The 18,874-nt window shown below is 40.3% G+C and overlaps 6 pseudogenes; 2 read left to right on the top strand and 4 right to left on the bottom strand.

Annotated features, from left to right (window-relative positions):
• Window positions 1–9,360: 9,360 nt before the first annotated feature.
• Window positions 9,361–12,641, bottom strand: LOC149517795 (25S ribosomal RNA; annotated as a pseudogene).
• LOC149517793 (uncharacterized) lies at window positions 11,795–13,091 on the top strand (annotated as a pseudogene).
• Window positions 12,873–13,028, bottom strand: LOC149517794 (5.8S ribosomal RNA; annotated as a pseudogene).
• Window positions 13,092–13,318: 227 nt separating the features above from the next.
• Window positions 13,319–14,617, bottom strand: LOC149517792 (18S ribosomal RNA; annotated as a pseudogene).
• On the top strand, window positions 13,405–17,018 carry LOC149517790 (uncharacterized; annotated as a pseudogene).
• Window positions 14,966–16,747, bottom strand: LOC149517791 (18S ribosomal RNA; annotated as a pseudogene).
• Window positions 17,019–18,874: the final 1,856 nt, after the last annotated feature.

Below are 18,874 nucleotides of genomic sequence, written 5' to 3'. Positions count from 1 at the left end.
TACCAAATAAGTTTAAATAGTTATGACTATTTGAACAATTATATAATTCAAATCATTATGACTTTTGTTTTGTCAAACAGTCATAAATATTTGAGCTTCTCAATAAATAAATTTATTTTTTAAAACATTTATTTATTAATTTTTAGAATATTAGTAAATTAGTATTATTTTATTTCAAATAAGTTTATATGAATAGAAACAATTGGTTTATGACAAAACAAAAGGTAATAGCTATTTGAAATAGATAATTATTCAAATAGTTAAAGTATTTGAATGTGTTCTGAAAATAGATTTATTTTTTAAATTTCTACTTAGTAATTTTTGAAATATTAATAAAATTATATTATTTTATTCGAAATAAGCTTGAATGAACAAAAACAATTATTTTATAATAAAACAAAACGTCATAATGATTTGAAATAGATAATTGTTCAATTAGTTATAACTATTTGAATTTGTATGGTAAATAGATTCATTTTTTAAATTACTCATTAATTTTGGGAATATTAATAAATTAGTATTATTTTATTTTAAATAAGTTTATATGAATTGATACAATTGTTTTATGGCAAAACAAAAGGTCATAACGATTTGAAATAAATAATTGCTCAAATAGTTGTGACTATTTGAACTTATTTGGTAAGCACATTTATTTAAAATTTTTTTCTTATTAATCGTCGAAATATTAATAAATTAATATTATTTTAATACGAATAACCTTGTATGAACAAAAAAAATTGTTATATGAAAAAACTAAAAGTAATAACGATTTAAAATAAATAATTGTTAAAATAATCATAACATTTAAACTTATTTGATAAACAGATCTATTTTTTAAATCTTTTACTTATTAATTGTTTAAATATTAATAGGCTCAAGCACTAGGGACAGTTGTAAAGGTTGGCGTAATAAGCATGGGGGAAATGTCCAGACCGCCCAGCCAGGACCAAGCCTGCAACATGCTCACACCTCACCTAGGTGGACCTAGGGGAGATTGGCAGATCCAGAATCTTCTAGAAGCATCCACGATTGGTAGCATTCAGTGGGAGGACCTAGTCAACCCTAAGAATCAGGAGGAGGTCCTTAGAATCAGGGTTTAATCTATGTATTAATGTGTAAATCCCTTAATTCTTGGAATATGTAATCTTTTGATTTTAGGAAGCGGCCATAATTAGTCTTAGGGCCTCAACTATAAATAAAGGGTCACCCCACCCTTAGTTGTACATCATTAGACATATTTTGTCTTCAGTAATATACAACATATTCCAACATTCTCTTATTCTCTCGAACTTGCATATTCTGCCCTTTTAGTTGGTCTAGTGCCCGCACGCTTGGTTCATAGGCTGACTTAGACATAATGAGCTCATTTCTAGTCTAAGGCTGCATGGATTTTGGTTTAAAGATCTAAGCCTATGCTAGTTAGTATCAGAGTAGGTTCTGCGTGGGTTCTATTCGATGAAGTTTAGATCACACTCAAGGCATTTGCAAAAATGGCATCCCAGAGTAATGTTGCTAGCCAACAACCAGAGGCTTAGGAGTAAAGTTATGGAAGGGGAAAGAAAGCTAGTTCAAGGGACATCTAGTCTACCATGGATGGGAGGCTGTTTAAGGTGGAGGTGACAGTGGGTGATGTGAAAGAAAAACTTGACGAGGTTGAGACTCACATTAAGGCATTGGACTCCATAGAGGAAAAGCTCAAAAGTGAGTTGCAAGTAGCCCTGAATGAGGCCATTAACATGATCACCCAGAGGAATAAAACCTTGGAGGCCTAGGTAGAGAGCATGCACAAGGAGATGGAGGAACTCAAGGGGGAGTTTACTACTTGCAAGATAGCTATTGGGAATGGCATGATTACTGGAGTGTCTAAGACCTGTGTGAAGATTTCCAAGCCCAAGGAGTTTGAGGGGACTAGGATAGCCAAGGAAGTAGACAACTATCTATAGGGGATGGAATAGTATTTCTAGGCCATGGGTATGCAGGACGATGCTACTAAGGTAAGCACTACTTCGATATATCTTACTAATGTTGCCTTATTAAGGTAGAGGCATAGGTGACATTGGCCCTAGAGATAGATGGTTTGTTGAAGAAAAGGTAATGGCCTAGACATGAGCATGGACACCCTACATTTGTGCACTGTACACCTAAAAAGGCGCATTGAGTGTGAGAAGAGGGTAAGGACCCCATGGTGTAGAAAAGAGGGTAATGGCACATTAGGCATAGAGGCGTTGTGTGCTTCAACAACTAGGATCACAGAAGCCTATGTGATACAAGTGTTGCATGCCCCAAAGGGCCAATTAAGCATGAAGACAAGGTAATGGCATGTCACCAACTAAGGCACTACTTAATTTGACAAGCATTGGTTTCATAGGAACCATATTGGGATTATGACCAGAACAAGGGATGACTATGATGTTATACTAAGAACCATCATGTACCAAGAACCATTGTGTGCCAAAGACCATCAAGACAAGAGTGGGACATTGATCCAACAAGTGCGAGAGAATGTCATGGTCTACGCAGAAAGTCCTAAGCCAAGTTAGTTGATAGACTCAGCTTTTTCAAGTTGGTGTAGGTGAAAGACCTAGAAGGATTGAGACTAAGGTCTTAAGGGCACATACTAGGCTCAGTGAGCAAACTAGGGCCTAGGCTAAGGTGCAAGAGAATAGTGAGGTGAGTAGCCTAGTACCAAGAATGGGGACTACTCATTAGAAAGATCTAGAATGCCCCAAAAGAGTGGCATGATAAGGTAGGCACCAAAGGCTCTAGATTAGCCTAGAGACTGGCTAGGCGCACAAGTGTAGAAAAGTCTAGAGAAGCCTAGAGGTAGGCCACATGCATGGCCATTAATGGTTCTAGAAGGGCTATGTGTAGGAATAGTAATAGGTACTGTAATGCCTAGATGAGGAAAGATTTGGAAGGCCCTAGTTTTGAGTAGAATAGTGATTAAATGGGGAATGCTTTAGAGCCTGCTAGGCATGGGTAGTCAACTAGTGTGCCTAGACTCTTCCAGACATGAGGGTCAGCATGGAGCCTGGAACTAGCTAGATTTTGCAAAGGCCTTAGCCAACCAAGGAAGTGTCTAAGGACCATGTAATGGACTAAAGGCATATAATGGCAACACACTTGGATTAATAAAGGCCATATGTGCTAGGGAGACTTAAGTATAAATAAGGGTCTTTCCTCTCATTTGTAAGAAGTTAGCAACAATAAGAGAGAAGTTAAAAGAACCAAGTCTTAAACTTAGCCATACATAGAGACTTGGGGATAGACATAGAGCATCAAATAAATAGAAATACAATTGCTTTAACTCTCATTCTTAGTTTTCTCTCAAGCTGTTAGAGAGCCAACGGAGTGCACAACACAAACATTTAGCATAGAGTTGGAAAAAAATGCTAACTTTGGCAGATGGATGGTAGTTTCCAACCTAAGGCTACACAGGTGCTAAACTTTAGCCCTCTACCTATGACACATACACGGGCTTGGCTAGGCCAAGGCATTTTTATGGTTGATGAGAAGGGACCACAAGGTTGCCAAATACCTAAAATACTTGGCCAGACCAAGCTTAGGACCACTGTTTGTACTTGCATCACCTTAAAGAGCCATTACCCAATTTAGGGACTTGGTCTAAGGTCTAGGGCAACATCAGCTGTAGGCATGGGTATAAACTTGGCATAGCTGAGCTTTTTTCTCATGCATGTGAACTGATTAGGGTGATGGATGATTACAGGTCACTAGAGCAACCAGTCACCTAACAACATAGCTAGAAGGCATGCATGGCTTGGATTTTGGTCTAAGGATGTTGCCGTGGATGTATGTAATGACAAGCTCATCACACACACCTTTTCCCTTCATAAGGAGGAGAGAGGGGCCCAAACAATCAACCCCTAAAAAGCATGAGAGATTTTATAAATATTTCAATAGAAGACATTAAAGTGTCTGAAATGGAGACACTTTTTCAAATAGGCATATCTTGCATTAAAGGTCTATAGGTGCCAATGGTGGTCGAGGCATGTGTTCATACCAAGGCCCAGCATGTGCCAATAGTGTTCGAGGTAACTGCTCGAACCAAAGGCCATCCTGTGCTAATGTTGATTGAGGTATATGTCTGTATCAAATCTAGGTTATGCCAATCCTGATCGAGGTATGTGCCTACACCAAAGGCCAGATCGAGGTATGTACCTACACCAAGGGCCAGCATGTGTCAATGGTGATCAAAGCAAGTGCCTGTACTAAGGGCCAAATTATGCTGGTGATGGTTAAGGTATATGCTTGTACCATGCAGTAGCATGTGTTATTGATGGTTGAGGCCTTGGCCAAAGTTTGATTTTGGGCGACGATGCACATGTTGGGCTCAGGCATGTGCTGGCACTACGTTCTTTTACCTATAGCACCATCACTAGAGCATTATCATAGAACCTGATCAGTGGCATTGAGGGTTCTAACAGTTAGGGGTGGTGGGCTAGAGGGTGAGTGCATGATATGCAATGGGTGCTGTCCTTAGCCCTTATATTGGCCCCTTATTCCCTAATGAACCTTGACAACTCACCCCCTTAATAAGCATAAGAGCTTTTACAAGTTCACATCTAATAACAATTCAAGTGTTTAAAATGGGGATGCTTTTTTCAAATGGCCACAAAATCTTCCATACTTTAATTTTTTAGCTAAATTTTTTCGTGGATGCCAACAAAAATACAAAGATCATGTATACCAAATTTTGGGCCAAAACTCTTAAAATAATGTTAAAAAATCCTAAACCATAAAAAATTTTAAAAATCATGAAAAATAAAAAATGGTTCATCTTGCCATGAAACTTTCCATGAAGGCTTAGGAGACCATTATATGAATTTACAAGCCCTGAAAATGGCATTGGCATGGCAAAAATATGAAGATGTACCTGAATCTACCTACTACTCGATCTTGGTTTGCATGGTGCATAGCCCAAAAAACTACCATCTATATGCCTAGCTATTGTGCGACCTTAAGTAGGAAACTATCATCCCTATGCCTAAGTTAGCCTTTAACCAACTCTTTGTGCTCTGCACTTGTGCTGAAACACGACAAATCTCCTAGGAGTTTAGGAGAAAGCTAGGAAGAAAATGGTTAAAGCAAGAGTAGTTTATTGACTTGATGAGGTATGTACACTTGCTCTTGGAACGTAATCCTTATGTATTCTCTAAAAAGGCTCTTAAGGCCTAAGTCCCTAATGTTTTATACTCTTGCTTCTCTTGTTGTCACTTGATTATGGCTTATGTACAAATTACGGGGAAACTTGCCTATTTATACTTAAGCCCCCTTGGCATTTATTGTTAGAATGAATCCAAGTGTATGTCCATTAAAGGCCTTCTAGATAGTTATAGAGTGCCCAGGCTCTAATAAGGTTGGCTAAGGCCTTTCTAGAGATATTCTAGTTTCAGTTTCCCTGTTAAGCCCCTTAGTTTGGAAAAGTTCAGGCATTTCCTTGGAGTGCTCACACCTAGCTGGTTCTAGAGCCTTTTCCATTTGGTGCCACTCTACATGCAACTAGAGCTTTCTATAGGCTTTCTCATCTAGGCTCTATAGTGCCCATCACTGTGCGTATGCGTAACCCTTCTGAAACCTTCAGTGCCCTCGCACCTCGCTTACCTCCAAGCTTCTCTAGCCCTTTGATGCCCAACCATTTAGCCTATCTCTAAGTTAATCTAAAAGTTTCCATGCCCGTAAGCCTAGCCTATCTCCAAGAGGTTCTAGGCCTTTCTGCACCTGACTGCTTATGCCATATCTTAAGGCTTTCTAGAAGTTTCCAATGAGTAGCCTTTATCCTTATCGCTGTGCAACTTACCTTGAGTGCACTCCTACGCTCTGACCTTGGCTTGACCCACACATTTGGATAAAGTAAGTGCCTTTAGGGCTTCTGTTTCAATCTTTCCTAGTTCATTACCCATATCATCATAAGCAAGTCTTGTGACATGACCCTCTTGGTCTTGAACTTGTCCGTGATCCGTGATACATGCATCGAAGGTCATTTGATGTCGATGATGGTTGAGGCATGTGCATGTGTCATGGTCTATAAGCTTTTCTAGGCCTAAGGGTTCTTTTCGAGTCAAGAAGCAATTCTAGTTCTAATAGGATAGGGTTTGACATCCAAGGGGATTGGGCCTTGAGCCTTATTAGAGGCCCAGGTCACAAGAAATTAGCACAGAACAATGGTATGGGCAGCAATTAGGACTCAAAAGGCTTAGGCATAGTGTTCAAGTTTGGTAGAATTAAGCCAAGCCCAAGTGTAGTTATTGGTGAGTGATATGCAGGCATACAGCCAAACCTAAGTAAGGGCACTGATGATTGAGGTATGGGTGCATGGTTAGACCCAAGTGTGGGCACACCTGAACACAGTCCTAAGAGGATCAAATTTGGGGGCTTCTAAAAGGCAAAGTATTACAGCATAATCTTTGACAAGCTGGAATTATACTAAGCACTTGAGTTTCATAGGTTGACTAAGGCACATAGAGTCAGTTACATATCTAAGGTCACATGGAGTTTGGCTTAAGATTAGAGCCCATGACACATGCACTGAGTGTCATTTGGTGCTGATGGCACTCAAGGGGCAAACAAGTTCCTTGAAAGGGATTGAAGATTGGTGATAGGGTCATGGTACACATGCTGCACCAAGTGCCAACATTTGGCGATGGTGTTTGAGGCAATAACCCACACCAAAGGCCAACATGTGCTGATGGTGGTTGATGTATGTATCGAGACCAAGGGCCAACATGTCCCGATGATGGTCAAGGCATATGCATGCACCACGATTCATTAGGTGTCGATGGTGGTCAAGGCATTGGCATGTGCATGTGTCATGGTTTGTAAGCTGGTCCAGGCTTAGGGGTTCTCTCTAAGTTAAGGAATAGTTCTAATTCTAGTCGGACAGGGTTCGACAGCTAGGGGAAGTAGGCCTTGAGGCATATTAGAGGCCCAGGTCATTGGAAACTAGCCCAGAACAATGGTACGGGTAGTGATCAAGACTCTAGAGGTTCATGCATGGTGCTCATATTCAACAAAGTTGAGTCAAGCCTATGTATGGGCACTGGTAAGTGCTTATATGAATTTACAAGCCATAAAAATGGCATTGGCTTAGCAAAAATATGAAAATGTACCTAAACCCACCTACTACCTGGTCATGGTATGCATGGTACATAGCCAAGGCCCAGGATACCTACATGTAGTGCTCAGCCCAGCATGTGCTGACGGTTTTCAAGGGAATTACCCACATAAAAGGCTAGCATGTACTGATGGTGGTCGAAGCATGTGTCAAGATGAAGCATGTGTCAAGACCAAGGGATAACATGTCCCGATGGTTGGTCATGGAATGTGTATGTGTCACAGTTCACAAGCTGGTCTAAGCCTAAGGGTTCTTTCCAAGTCAAGGAATAATTCTAGTTCTAGCAAGATAGGGTTCGACAATTAGGATGACCAAGCTTTAAGACCTACTGGAAGCCTAAGTCATGGGGAACTAGTTAGAATAGTGGTATGGTTAGTGATCAAGACTGTAGAGGCTCAGACATAATGTTCAAGTTAGGCACAATTGGGCTAAGCCCTGATGTGGGCATTGGTAAGCGCTTATATAAATTTACAAGCCATAAAAATGACATTGGCACTATAGAAATATAAAGATGTGCCTGAGTGCACCTATTACCTGATCGTAATGTGCATGATGCATGGCCAAAGCCCAGGATACCTGCATACGGTGTGTAACCTAGCATGTGCCAATGCTGTTTGAGGGAATTGCTCGCATAAAGGGATAACATGTGCCAAGTCCACTAGCCCACATGTCCTGAAGGTGGTCAAGGCTTATGCATGTGTTACGATCCATAAGCTGGTCTAGGCCTAGAGGTTTTCTTCGAGTCTAGAAGTAATTCCAGTTCTAGCGGGATAGGGTCTGACATCTATAGGGACTAAGCCTTGAGGCCTATTAGAGGCCCGGGTTATTAGGAACTAGCCCAAAACAGTGGTATGGGTAATGATCAAGATTCTTGAGGCTTAGGCATAGTATTCGAGTTTGACAAAATTGAGCCAAGCCAAGGTGCAAGAGCTGGTGAGTGATGCACAGACACACAATCAGACCTAGGTACAGGTGCATGGTCAGACCAAGGTACAAACACACCTAAACACAGTCTTAGGAGGATCAATATTTGTGGGCTTACAGAAAGCCCGGTACTGTAGCATAATCTTTAACAAGCTGGAATTATGCTAAGCAGTTGAGTTTAGTATGCTGACTTAGGTAGATAATAAGATGTAATCGATCGAGTTTAAACCAATATAGCATTAAGCTTGAGCTTATGCTTGACTCAAAATTCAAAGCTCAAAACTTGACTCGAGCTTGACTCAAATTTTGAAGCTCAAACTCGATTGAGTTTTATTTTTTAGCTCAATTTTGACTTAAGATAGAATTTAAGCTACTCGAGCTTGCTCGATTAGGCTTGATTTTTTTATTTGACAAGAGCTTAATTAGCTATGCTTAAGCTCGAACTTGAGTTCAAGATATTTTATTAATTAAAATAATTAAAATATATTAAAATATAAAAGATCAATTAGGCTCGTGAGCTACTCAAGTTAGGAATAAGAATGATTGAACTTGGCTAGATCGATAAGTCTAGCTACTCAAGTTCGAGCTTGACTCGATAATAACCAAGCCAAATTTGAATTTTATTTGAGTTGGACCCAAATAGCTAGTGAGTACTAATGTATCATTTACACCTTTAGCAAATGGAGTCAATTCCATATATAAGGTCACACGGGGTTTGGCTTAAGACCACTGTGACATATACTCCGAGCACTATTTGGTGCTGATGGTGATCGAAGGGCAAACAAGTGCCTTAGGTGGGAGGGTCATGATACACATTCCATACCAAGTGCCAACATCTACCAAAGATGTGTTCAAGGCAACAACCTACACCAAGGCCCTATTTGCACCGACGATGGATAAGGTAAGTGCTCACATAAAGTGCCAGCATCTGGCAATGGTGTCTGATTCAACATCCCACACCATGGTGTTAGCATCTGTATATGGTGTCTAAGGCAACAATAGGCTAGCATCTGTCGATTATGTTTGATGCGATTGCCTACACCAACCAAGGGCCAGATGTTATCAACGGTGTTTGAGGCAACAACTTGCTCTAAAGGCTAGTGTGTGCTGATGGAGTTCGAGGCAAGTGCCTGTACCAAGGGCAAGCCCTTCCCTATAACAAATACCAAAGGTATTTGGTTGTTGTTTACTTGGACCCAGCCAAATCGGTTGCAATAGAGAACACCATTCATCCCCAACCCCAAAGGTATGCAGTGTAAAAAAATGAAATGAGTGGACTTTAGTGGGTGTGAAGTGGGGGAGGGATGAATCGAAGTGATGAAAGGTTGAATCTTAGTGGATCATGGTAGCAAGGCCACTCTACCACTTACAATACCTTGTCACATATTTAAGCCATCTGTAAAGGATTTTACCCACCACTCGATGGGAATTGAGCCCTAAGGAGGCCCGTGTGGCTTGTCCACCATAAGGGCTACACCTACGACATGTGCCATTGAAGGCCATAGGCCCCTACTATAGGTTGGCAATCGAGCGATGGGTGTGTGCATTATTTCTAGCCTGGATTCTGACTTAGAGGTGTTCAGTCATAATCTAGTGCATGGTAGCTTCACATTACTAACTTTTCAACCAAACATGATGACCAATTGTGCAAATCAATGGTTCCTTTCATACTAGGTGTGACGCTACCATCAGTAGGGTAAAACTAACCTGTCTCATGGTAGTTTAAACCTAGCTCATGTTTCCTAGTGGTGGGTGAACAATCTAGCACTTAGTGAATTCTACTTCAAAATGATAGGAAGAGCCAACATCAAAGAATCAAAAAGCAATGTCTCTATGAATGCTTGGTTATCATAAGCTAATTATCCCTCCGGTAACTTTTCAAACACTTCTAGCTTCAAATTTTAAAGGTTTAAAGGATCGATAGGCCACATTTTCATAATTCGTATTCATACTGGAAAATAGAATCAAATGAGCTTTTACCCTTTTGTTCCACATAAGATTTCTATTCTTGTTGAGCTCATCTTAGGACACCTGCATTATCTTTTAACAAATGTGCTGCCTTAGCCAAACTCCCCACCTAACAAGGTTTTTTGCTTGGATTAATTGACCAAAGGCAGTTTTGGTTCCAAAAGAAGGGGTTATGCCCCACCTTTGATTCATGGAATAAGTAAAAGAATGTTAAAAGTTATGATATTCCAATTTTGCCCAAGGGCTCCCACTTATCCTATACCTTTCAAGTCATTTCACAAAGTTGGACTCTACCAAGCTCATTCCCTTGGTTGTGGTTTTGTTGGATAGTAGATAGGGATAGTGGGAATCTTGTTAATCCACTCATGCATGTCATTAATTATATGATGAGGCATTTGGTTACCCTAAGAGAGTCATAGTTACTCCCACTATTTACCTGTACTTGGTTGAATTTCTTCACTTTGACATTCAGAGCACTGGGCAAAAATCACATTGAGTGAGCATCTGTAGGGACCATTGCAATGCTTTGTTTTAATTAAATAGTTGGATTCCCCTTGTCCATAACAGTTTTGAGCCAACTATTCGTCATATAGGAAAAACCCCTAAGGGAGCCATTCCTAATCCATCCCTTAGCTGGCATGTGATGACCCATTCTCATTGTAAGAGTAGCTCGAGTAGTGCACCAGTAGCCGATGGGTTCAAGATTGGGACCCCCATGCCTAGCCTTCAAAGCCAACCCTTTTCCTAAGGTTACAAATCCATTTTACTGACATCTTTTACCTATATTGGTTCATCGACCAGAGGCCACTCACTTTAGAGACCTGATGCGGTTATGAGTATGACTAGGCATGGATGATAGTTGGTCCTTTGGATTTTCAAAGGTCACCAGGGGTACATTAGACACCATGCAACGTGTAGTACTCTTTTGGTTGTTGGACCCTACCTTTGGTTAAGCCATTTCCAGGGTGGACAGGCCATTAAATAAAAAAGATAACTCTTCCTGAGGCCCCCACCAATATCTTCAGAGTCCTTAACATTGCCATTAGTCACCGCATCTTGGTTTAAGAATTTTAGCTTGATTCCCTTTTAAAGCTTGTGCTGGACGTGCTATCGGATGAACTTTCCCCATCTTTAAGGATTGACTAACCCATGTGCAAGTGCTATTCACATAGAACCTTTCCCTTCTTTAGCCTTTAAAGTTCTTATTTGAATATTTGCTACTACCACCAAGATCTATACTAATGGTTGCTCTGCTCATGCTTTGGGTTTTGCGGTGCCCCCACACCTTGCTATTCATTAAGGCCTAGCCCTTGCCCTAATAGCCATATATAGGTTGTGTGCTTAAGCACTATCCATTTTTAGGGCTAGTTGATTTAGCAGGTGAGTTATTACACACTCCTTAGTGGATTTTGACTTTTATTACCACTCTCTTATTGTCTCAATTGACCAACACCCTTTGTGGGTTCTAGGTTAGCATGCAGTTAGGCATCGTAACCTAACTTCTAGTTCATCCTACATCACCAGTTCTACTTAACAAAATGGCTCGCTTGGAGCTCATGATTCCATGGAGCGGCTCCATGATGTAGCCTCACCCTCTTACCTATTTAAAGTTTGAGAATAGGTCAAGGGTGTTGCACCTCCGATGCCTCTAATCATTGGCTTTACTTGATACAACTTGCTAAGGGCTCTAGCTATCTTGAGAGAAACTTTAGAGGGAGCTAGCTACTAGACATTTCAATTAGTTTTTTGCCCTATACCTAAGACAGACAAATGATTTGCAAGTTAGCATTGCTGTGGGCCTCCACCAGAGTTTCCTCTGTCTCCGTCTCATTCAGGCGTAATTCAAAAGATCAGGGTTGGTTGGTAGTGCACTTGCAAGGGATCTTGCCAATTAGTTTCCTTGCACCTTATGGTTTTTCTAGCTCGTTGACTTACACATGTTAGACTCCTTGGTTTGTGTTTCAAGATGGGCCAAATGGGAAGCCTATAGGTTGACCCTAGGAGCACATATGGGCTGACACACATCTAGATGGCATGTGTTGCATTCCATGATAGTGGTGATAATGTCTCTGTAGGCATATAAAAAGCTCGAGCTTGGGCCATTGCCATGATCTGCATCGATCCATGCCCCAAGTCGATTGATGGACCAACTCTCGCCATTTCACATCTAATTGAGACGCATCCTTAGCCCTCATCTACTTCTCTACTGATAATTTCATGCACTTTTTGACTCTTTTTTTAAAGTCCTTTTCATCTTTCCCTCACGATACTTGTTCATTATTGGTCTCTTCCTTGTATTCAGCCTTGGATAGAATTTACTACCTGATTAGGGCTACATTCTTGAACAACTCGACTCGTAGATAGCGCCTCATGGTGTGATAGGGTCTAGGCATAATGGGGCTTTCACCCTCTTCAGTACCTCTTTCTAATGGATTGGGCCCAGTCCACCATTAAAGATGCTTCTCTAAACTACAATTTGGACATCAAAGGTGACCAATTATCAAGTTAGGCTTTTCCCAATTTGCTCATCGTTACTAGGGGAATCTTGGTAAGTTTCTTTTCCTCTACTTATTGATATGCTTAAACTCAAAGAGTAATCTTGCCTGACCTAGGGTCACAATGCGTGCATTGATTGAGTGATGCGAGAGGTCTGATGGGGTTTAGATGGAAAATAAATGCTCGTCACTAGAGACAATGCATGCTGGGAGCTTTACTAGTAATGGTCACAACACTATCATTACTGGGGACTCACTTTTGGGCCAATGACAACTGACAAGATCATAAGAGGCCATCTTTTGCCCCTTGCTCAAAGCCCAATGGGTAGGGGGTTGGAGGGGGTGATGATGCATGACACGCAGGCAATCAGGCCTCTAGCCTAATGGCTTAGGGTTAAACTTGCTTTCAAAGGCTTGATGGCTCATAGGATTCTATAATTCACACCAAGTATCATATTTCACTATGTTCTTCATCGAAGCGAGAGTCGAGATATCCATTGTTGAGAGTCATTTTGGTTTTTCATGATAAAAGGAGTCACGGTGCCACCCATACATGTAATGTGAACCAATGACAATGGCACACACGCTTTTTTTCATTTCGATCCCTTGGTGCAATTCATGATGGGGATTCATTATTCAACCACAAGTGATGACACTGATTGTTTCATTTACCTGACAAGCAAAAAAAAGTGACCATTGTGCACATCCACAACCGAAAGAGCCTTGGAGCATAAAGGCAACCTCGCCCCATCGATGTTTTGTTAACATATTCACGTGTCATTCATTAAACAAGTTTCAACAATGATCCTTCCATAAGTTCACCTATGAAAACCTTGTTATGACTTCTTCTTCCTCTAAATGATAAAGTTTAGTGGACTTCTTAATATGTCGCAGGTAGTAAACCATCCATGTTGCCATGATTTGAATACTTCGAGGACCATTCAATTGGTAGGAGCGACAGGTGGTGTGTACAAAGGTTAGGGATTCAGTTAATACAAGTTGATAAATCACGCTTACTAGGAATTCCTTATTGAAGACTAACAATGGTAATGATCTATCCCCATCATGTTGAAATTTCAAAGATTAACCAACACTATCAACCAAGGCTATAGATACATTGAATACATTAGTGTATTATGTGTGTGGCCTAAAATATCTAAGGGTATCATAGACTTATTATTGCCTTAAACTTTCTTAGCCTAAAAGGCCATAGTCATTCTAAGAAGCTAGCCATGGAGGTTCATCTTCACATAGCTAGTTAGTAGGCTAAGGTCTTGTTCATTAATTGAATTAACTAAACAAATCGCTCCACCAACTAAGAATGACCATGCACTACCACCTATAGAATAAAAAAAGAGCTTTGAATCTATCAATCCTTTGTATGTCCAGACTTGGTAAGTTTCCATGTGTTAAGTCAAATTAAGCCATAGGCTCCACTATTAGTGGTGCCTTTTCATCAATTCCTTTAAGTTTCAGCCTTATGACCATACTCCACCTGAAATCCAAAGACTTTGATTCTTATAAGGTGCCAGAGGAGTCTTAAAAGTAACATCCATTGATCCTTGGTTGGCATCGTTTATGGTTAAGACTAAGACAGTATGTAATTGTCTTTGAGCCTTCAACTTCCATTCTTGATTAATGAAAACATCCTTGGCAAATGCTTTCATAGTTGTTCATCTTTCATAAATCCAAGAATTTCACCTTTGACTATGAAATACAATGTCCTTGACTATCCCTATTAATCATTACTCCAATTGCCATAGCATCATCAAAGAACTGAATAATGGCAATGGGGGTTTCAATGATTAGAGGTGGAGGGCCAGGGGGTGTGCGCACACGATGTGTGGTGGGTGCTAGTCCTTGGCCCTTATATTAGCCCCCTATCCCCCAATGAACCTCAATAACTCACACCCCTTTAATGAGCATAAAAGCTTTTACGATTCAAAATCAGTAGCCATTTAAGTGTCTGAAATGGGGACACTTTTTTCAAATGGCCATAAAATCTTCTACACTGATTTTTTAGCTAAATGTTTTTGTGGATGCCAACAAAAATACAAGAATTTTTCTACACATGGGATTTTGCAATTCTCACCAAGTATAACATTTTGCTACATTTTTCATCAATGAGAGACCTGAGATATATATTGCAGAGAGTCATTTTGGTTTTCCATGCAAAAGGAGTCACGGTGCCACTTACGAACACACTGCGAAAGGGATAGCAACATCACACGCTCTCTTTTTCATTCTAGTTCGTTAGTGCGATATGCATCGAGGGCTCATTATTTGGCCACAGACGATGATACCAATCATTTTTCCCACTTGAGAGGCAAAACAAATTGATCATCGCACACGCCCAGGGCTAGAAAGGGCTCAGGGCATGAAGGCATGCTTGGCCTCTCAGTGCTTCATTAACACATTTGTGGGTCATTCATTGAGCAAGTTTCGATAATGATCCTTCCCCAAGTTCACCTATAAAAACATTGTTACAACTTTTCTTTCCTCTAAATGATAAGGTTCAGTGGACTTCCCATGATGTCATAGGTAGCAAACCATCCACGTCACCATGATCCAAACACTTTACTAGATATTCAACTAGTAGGATGGGCAGTGTGTAAAAAAGGCAAAGATGTAGTCAACATAAGTTGATGACTTGTACTTACTATCCCCAGCATGATGAAATTTCAAAAATTACTCAGACCTGTTAGCTAAGGCTATAGACTCATTGAATACATCAGTGTAGCACACGTGCAACGCAGAACATCTAAGGGCATCACAAACCTATTATTACCTTTAACTTTCTTAGCTTAAGTAACCATAGTCCCTCTAAGAAACTATCCACAAAGGATCACTTCCATGTAGCTAGTTAACATGCTGAGGTCCTGTTCGTTAATGGATTTAACTAGACAAATCAATCCACCAACTAAGAACTACCATGCACCACCTCTCATAGAATCAAGAAAGAGCTCTCAGTTTATCAATCTTTACTATGTCTAGACCTGGTAAGTTTCCCTATATTGAGTTAAATTAAGCCATAGGTTGCACTCTTGGTGGTGCCCTTCCATCAATTCCTTTAAGTTTTAGCCTTGTAACCATACTCCCTCTAGAACCCAAAGACTTTGATTTCTCATAAGGTGCCGACGAAGTCCTGAAAGTAACATCCATTGATCCTTGGTCGACACATTTATGGTTGAGACTAGGATGATATTTGATCATCTTCAAGCTTGAAACTTTCATTCTTGATTAATGAAAACATCCTTGGTATATGCTTTCACAATTGTTCATCTTTCATAAATCCAAAAATTTCACCTCTGACTATGAAATACGAATGCCCTCGACTGTCCTTGTTAATCATTACTTTGATCTCAAAGGCCACCACAATAGGATAGAAATCCTATGATGTTATCTTATGCTAATGTATACAAGCATAGGCCTACTTTGAGCACTCTAATTTTTTCAAAATAATAGCATTAGAGGAATGATCAATCGGTTAAGGCTAGGAGCACGTCTCTAGCAGAAGGATGAGTAGATCGATGCTCACCATGGGCATACCAAATGACCAAACCCTAATTTTGACCATGAGCTTTTTAACTGCAACAACTTAAATATATCCCATTAAAATTGGTATTACCATAGCAACTAGGACCAGACTTGCCCTCTAATGGATCCTTATTAAGGAATTTATATTGTAATTATTTCAATTACCAAACTCATAAAGCCCGATATTGTTATTTATTATGACTACCACCCTATGTCAAGATTGGATAATTTTAACACTTGCTACCTTCTTTGGATTTGCTAGTCATTTCTTAGGATCCCTTTTCGAAATTAAACCCTAATTCTCTGTTACCCTTCACCATCATGGTAGGCCACTATCCTACCATCAAAAGTTGGTATGGTAGAAATTTGAATGATCCGTCACCGGCATAAAGGTCGTGTGATTTGTTGAGTTACTATGAATCATTAAAGCAATGGTCAAAGCCCACGTCAACCTTTTATCTAATAAATGCATCCCTTTTAGAAGTTGGGGTTTGTTGCACGTATTAACTCTAGAATTACTATGGTCATTTGAGTCAAGCTTTTGACACTGGTAGGATCAACCACATAGCATTCTTTTAGGATGTTAACACTGCATGGGCCTCAATGCACTAACAGAGACAACATTGGCTACATGCATGGGCTTGGCCTAGCCAAGGCATTCTTATGGTCGATGAGAAAGGATCACTAGATTACCAAATACTTGAGAGACTTAGCAAGACCAAGATTGAGATAGCAACTTCTGCTTGCACCATCCTAGGGAGTTGTTGCCTAATTTAGGGACTTGGTTTGAGGTCTGGGGTAGTATCAGCCACAGATGTCACGGACTGTGTATAAGTCCCAGACCAAGAGGGTCATGGTCGAGACTTGCTAGAGATGATGCAGGTGAATCACTAGGAAGGATTGAGACCAAGGTCTTAAAGGCACATACTTTAGCCAAGTGTGCAGACCAAGGCCAAGGCTAGAGTGTAGGAGTAAACTCATGGTAAGTTGCACAATGCTAGGCATGAGGACTACTTGTTAGAAGGCTCAAGAGCACCCTAGGATGTGGCACAAGTAGTCAGACATAAAAAGGCCTAGAACCATCTAGAGATAGGCCATATACACAGGCATGAAAGTGCCTAGAAAGCCTAAAGGTAGGCCAAGTGTGTGGGCATTGAAAGTTCCAGATGGGCCAAGCATGATCATAGTGATAGGCACTGTAACACCCAAAGAAAAAGCCTCTAGAAGACCCTAACTATGAGTAGAGTGGCATTTAGATGGAGAAAACTTTAGAACCCATTAGGTGTGGGTACTTACCAAAAGTGCCCTGAATCATCCAGACCCAAAGGCTTGGTAGGTAGCCTAAAACCAGTATATCTCTAGAAAGGCCTTAGCTGACTTTGTTAAAGCTTGGAAACCTTAGAACTATCTAAAAAGCCCTTAATGGCCATACATTTGGATTCATTATAACCATAAGTACCAAAGGGGCTCAAGTATAAATAGGTGAACCTCCCCATCATTTGTACATAAGCCATAACCAAGTGAAAACATAGAGAAGCAAGAATGTAAGCATTAGCGACATAGGCCTTGAGAGCCTTTGTAGAGAACACATAAGGGGCTGTGTTCCAAGAGTAAGTGTATATATCCTATCAAGTCAATAAACTACTATTGCCTTAACCATTTCCTTTCTAGCTTTTTCCTAAACTCCTAGGAGATTAGTTGAGCTTCAGCACAAGTGAACTGAATAATCGATTAGTGCATGGCACCTAGTTGGTTTAAAGATTAACTTAGTCATACAAATGGTAGTTTCCCACCTAAGGTTGCATGGTAGCTAGGCTTAAGCTCCCAGCCCATGATAGTTGGTATTAGTGCTATTTCTAACTAGAGTTGGTATCAAAGTAAGTTTCAAACCTTGGTTACGATTAGTGTTGGTGTCAGTTCGAATGCACAGGTAGCTTGTGTGTTAATGTGTCAGTTGTGCTGTAAACTTGCAGTGGGAAGTATTGTGTGGGTGATTGCTAGTTGTCGATGCTAAGAGTGGGGCATAAATATGTGTGAGTGCTCCTAAGTAAATTGTGGGAAATCCTTAGTTTGAGCTTTGTAATTATGGTGCATATGAAAAAGCATGGCCAGTAACTTTCAAGTAGAGTGCATGAATGAAGTTCAAGAGGGTAACCCACCCACAAGCAAGGAGAAAAAGAGTGGTTCAAAGGATCTATTATTATCCATGTCCTCTCGGTTGGCAAAATGAAAGTTAGCCATGGGAGATTTGAAGGATCAATTTAAAGACATTGAGGATTACATCCAACAGTTAGACTTGGCATAGGAAAAACTTAAAAAAGAGATGCACAGTGTCTTAACTCAAGAGATAGAAGTGCTTACGCAACATAATGAAGCTCTAAAGGTTCAAGTGGTAGCCTTATGAGAAGAACTAGAGTAACTCAAGTAGGAGTTTGTTGCATTTCAAGTTGCATAGTTACAAACAAGGGTTTAGGACCTAGGGTGAAAGTCCTAACCCAAAGCCATTCATGAGAAGTCATTCAGCTAAAGAAGTTGACAACTTCATGTGGGGCATGGGGTAGTACTTCCTAGTGGTTAGTACAGTGGAGGAAGCCATGGCAAGCATGCTACCATGTACTTAATTAATGTGGCCTTATTGTGGTGGCATCAAAGGTACAATAACATGCAGCAAGGGTACACTACAATCATCACATGGGATCTATTTGTGAGGGAACTAATAAGATAGTTTAAGCTAGAGTATGCAAAAGAAAAAGCTCAGGCAAAGCTTCACCAACTCACTCAAAAGGGAAGAATGTGAGACTATTATCAAGAGTTCTTG

The sequence above is a fragment of the Durio zibethinus genome, chromosome 8 (assembly GCF_047325235.1).
Source record: "Durio zibethinus cultivar Kanyao isolate XHJ-2024 chromosome 8, ASM4732523v1, whole genome shotgun sequence".
NCBI lineage: Eukaryota > Viridiplantae > Streptophyta > Magnoliopsida > Malvales > Malvaceae > Durio > Durio zibethinus.
The sequence above is the reverse complement of the archived record's forward strand: the minus strand, read 5'-3'. Positions and strand labels throughout refer to the sequence as shown.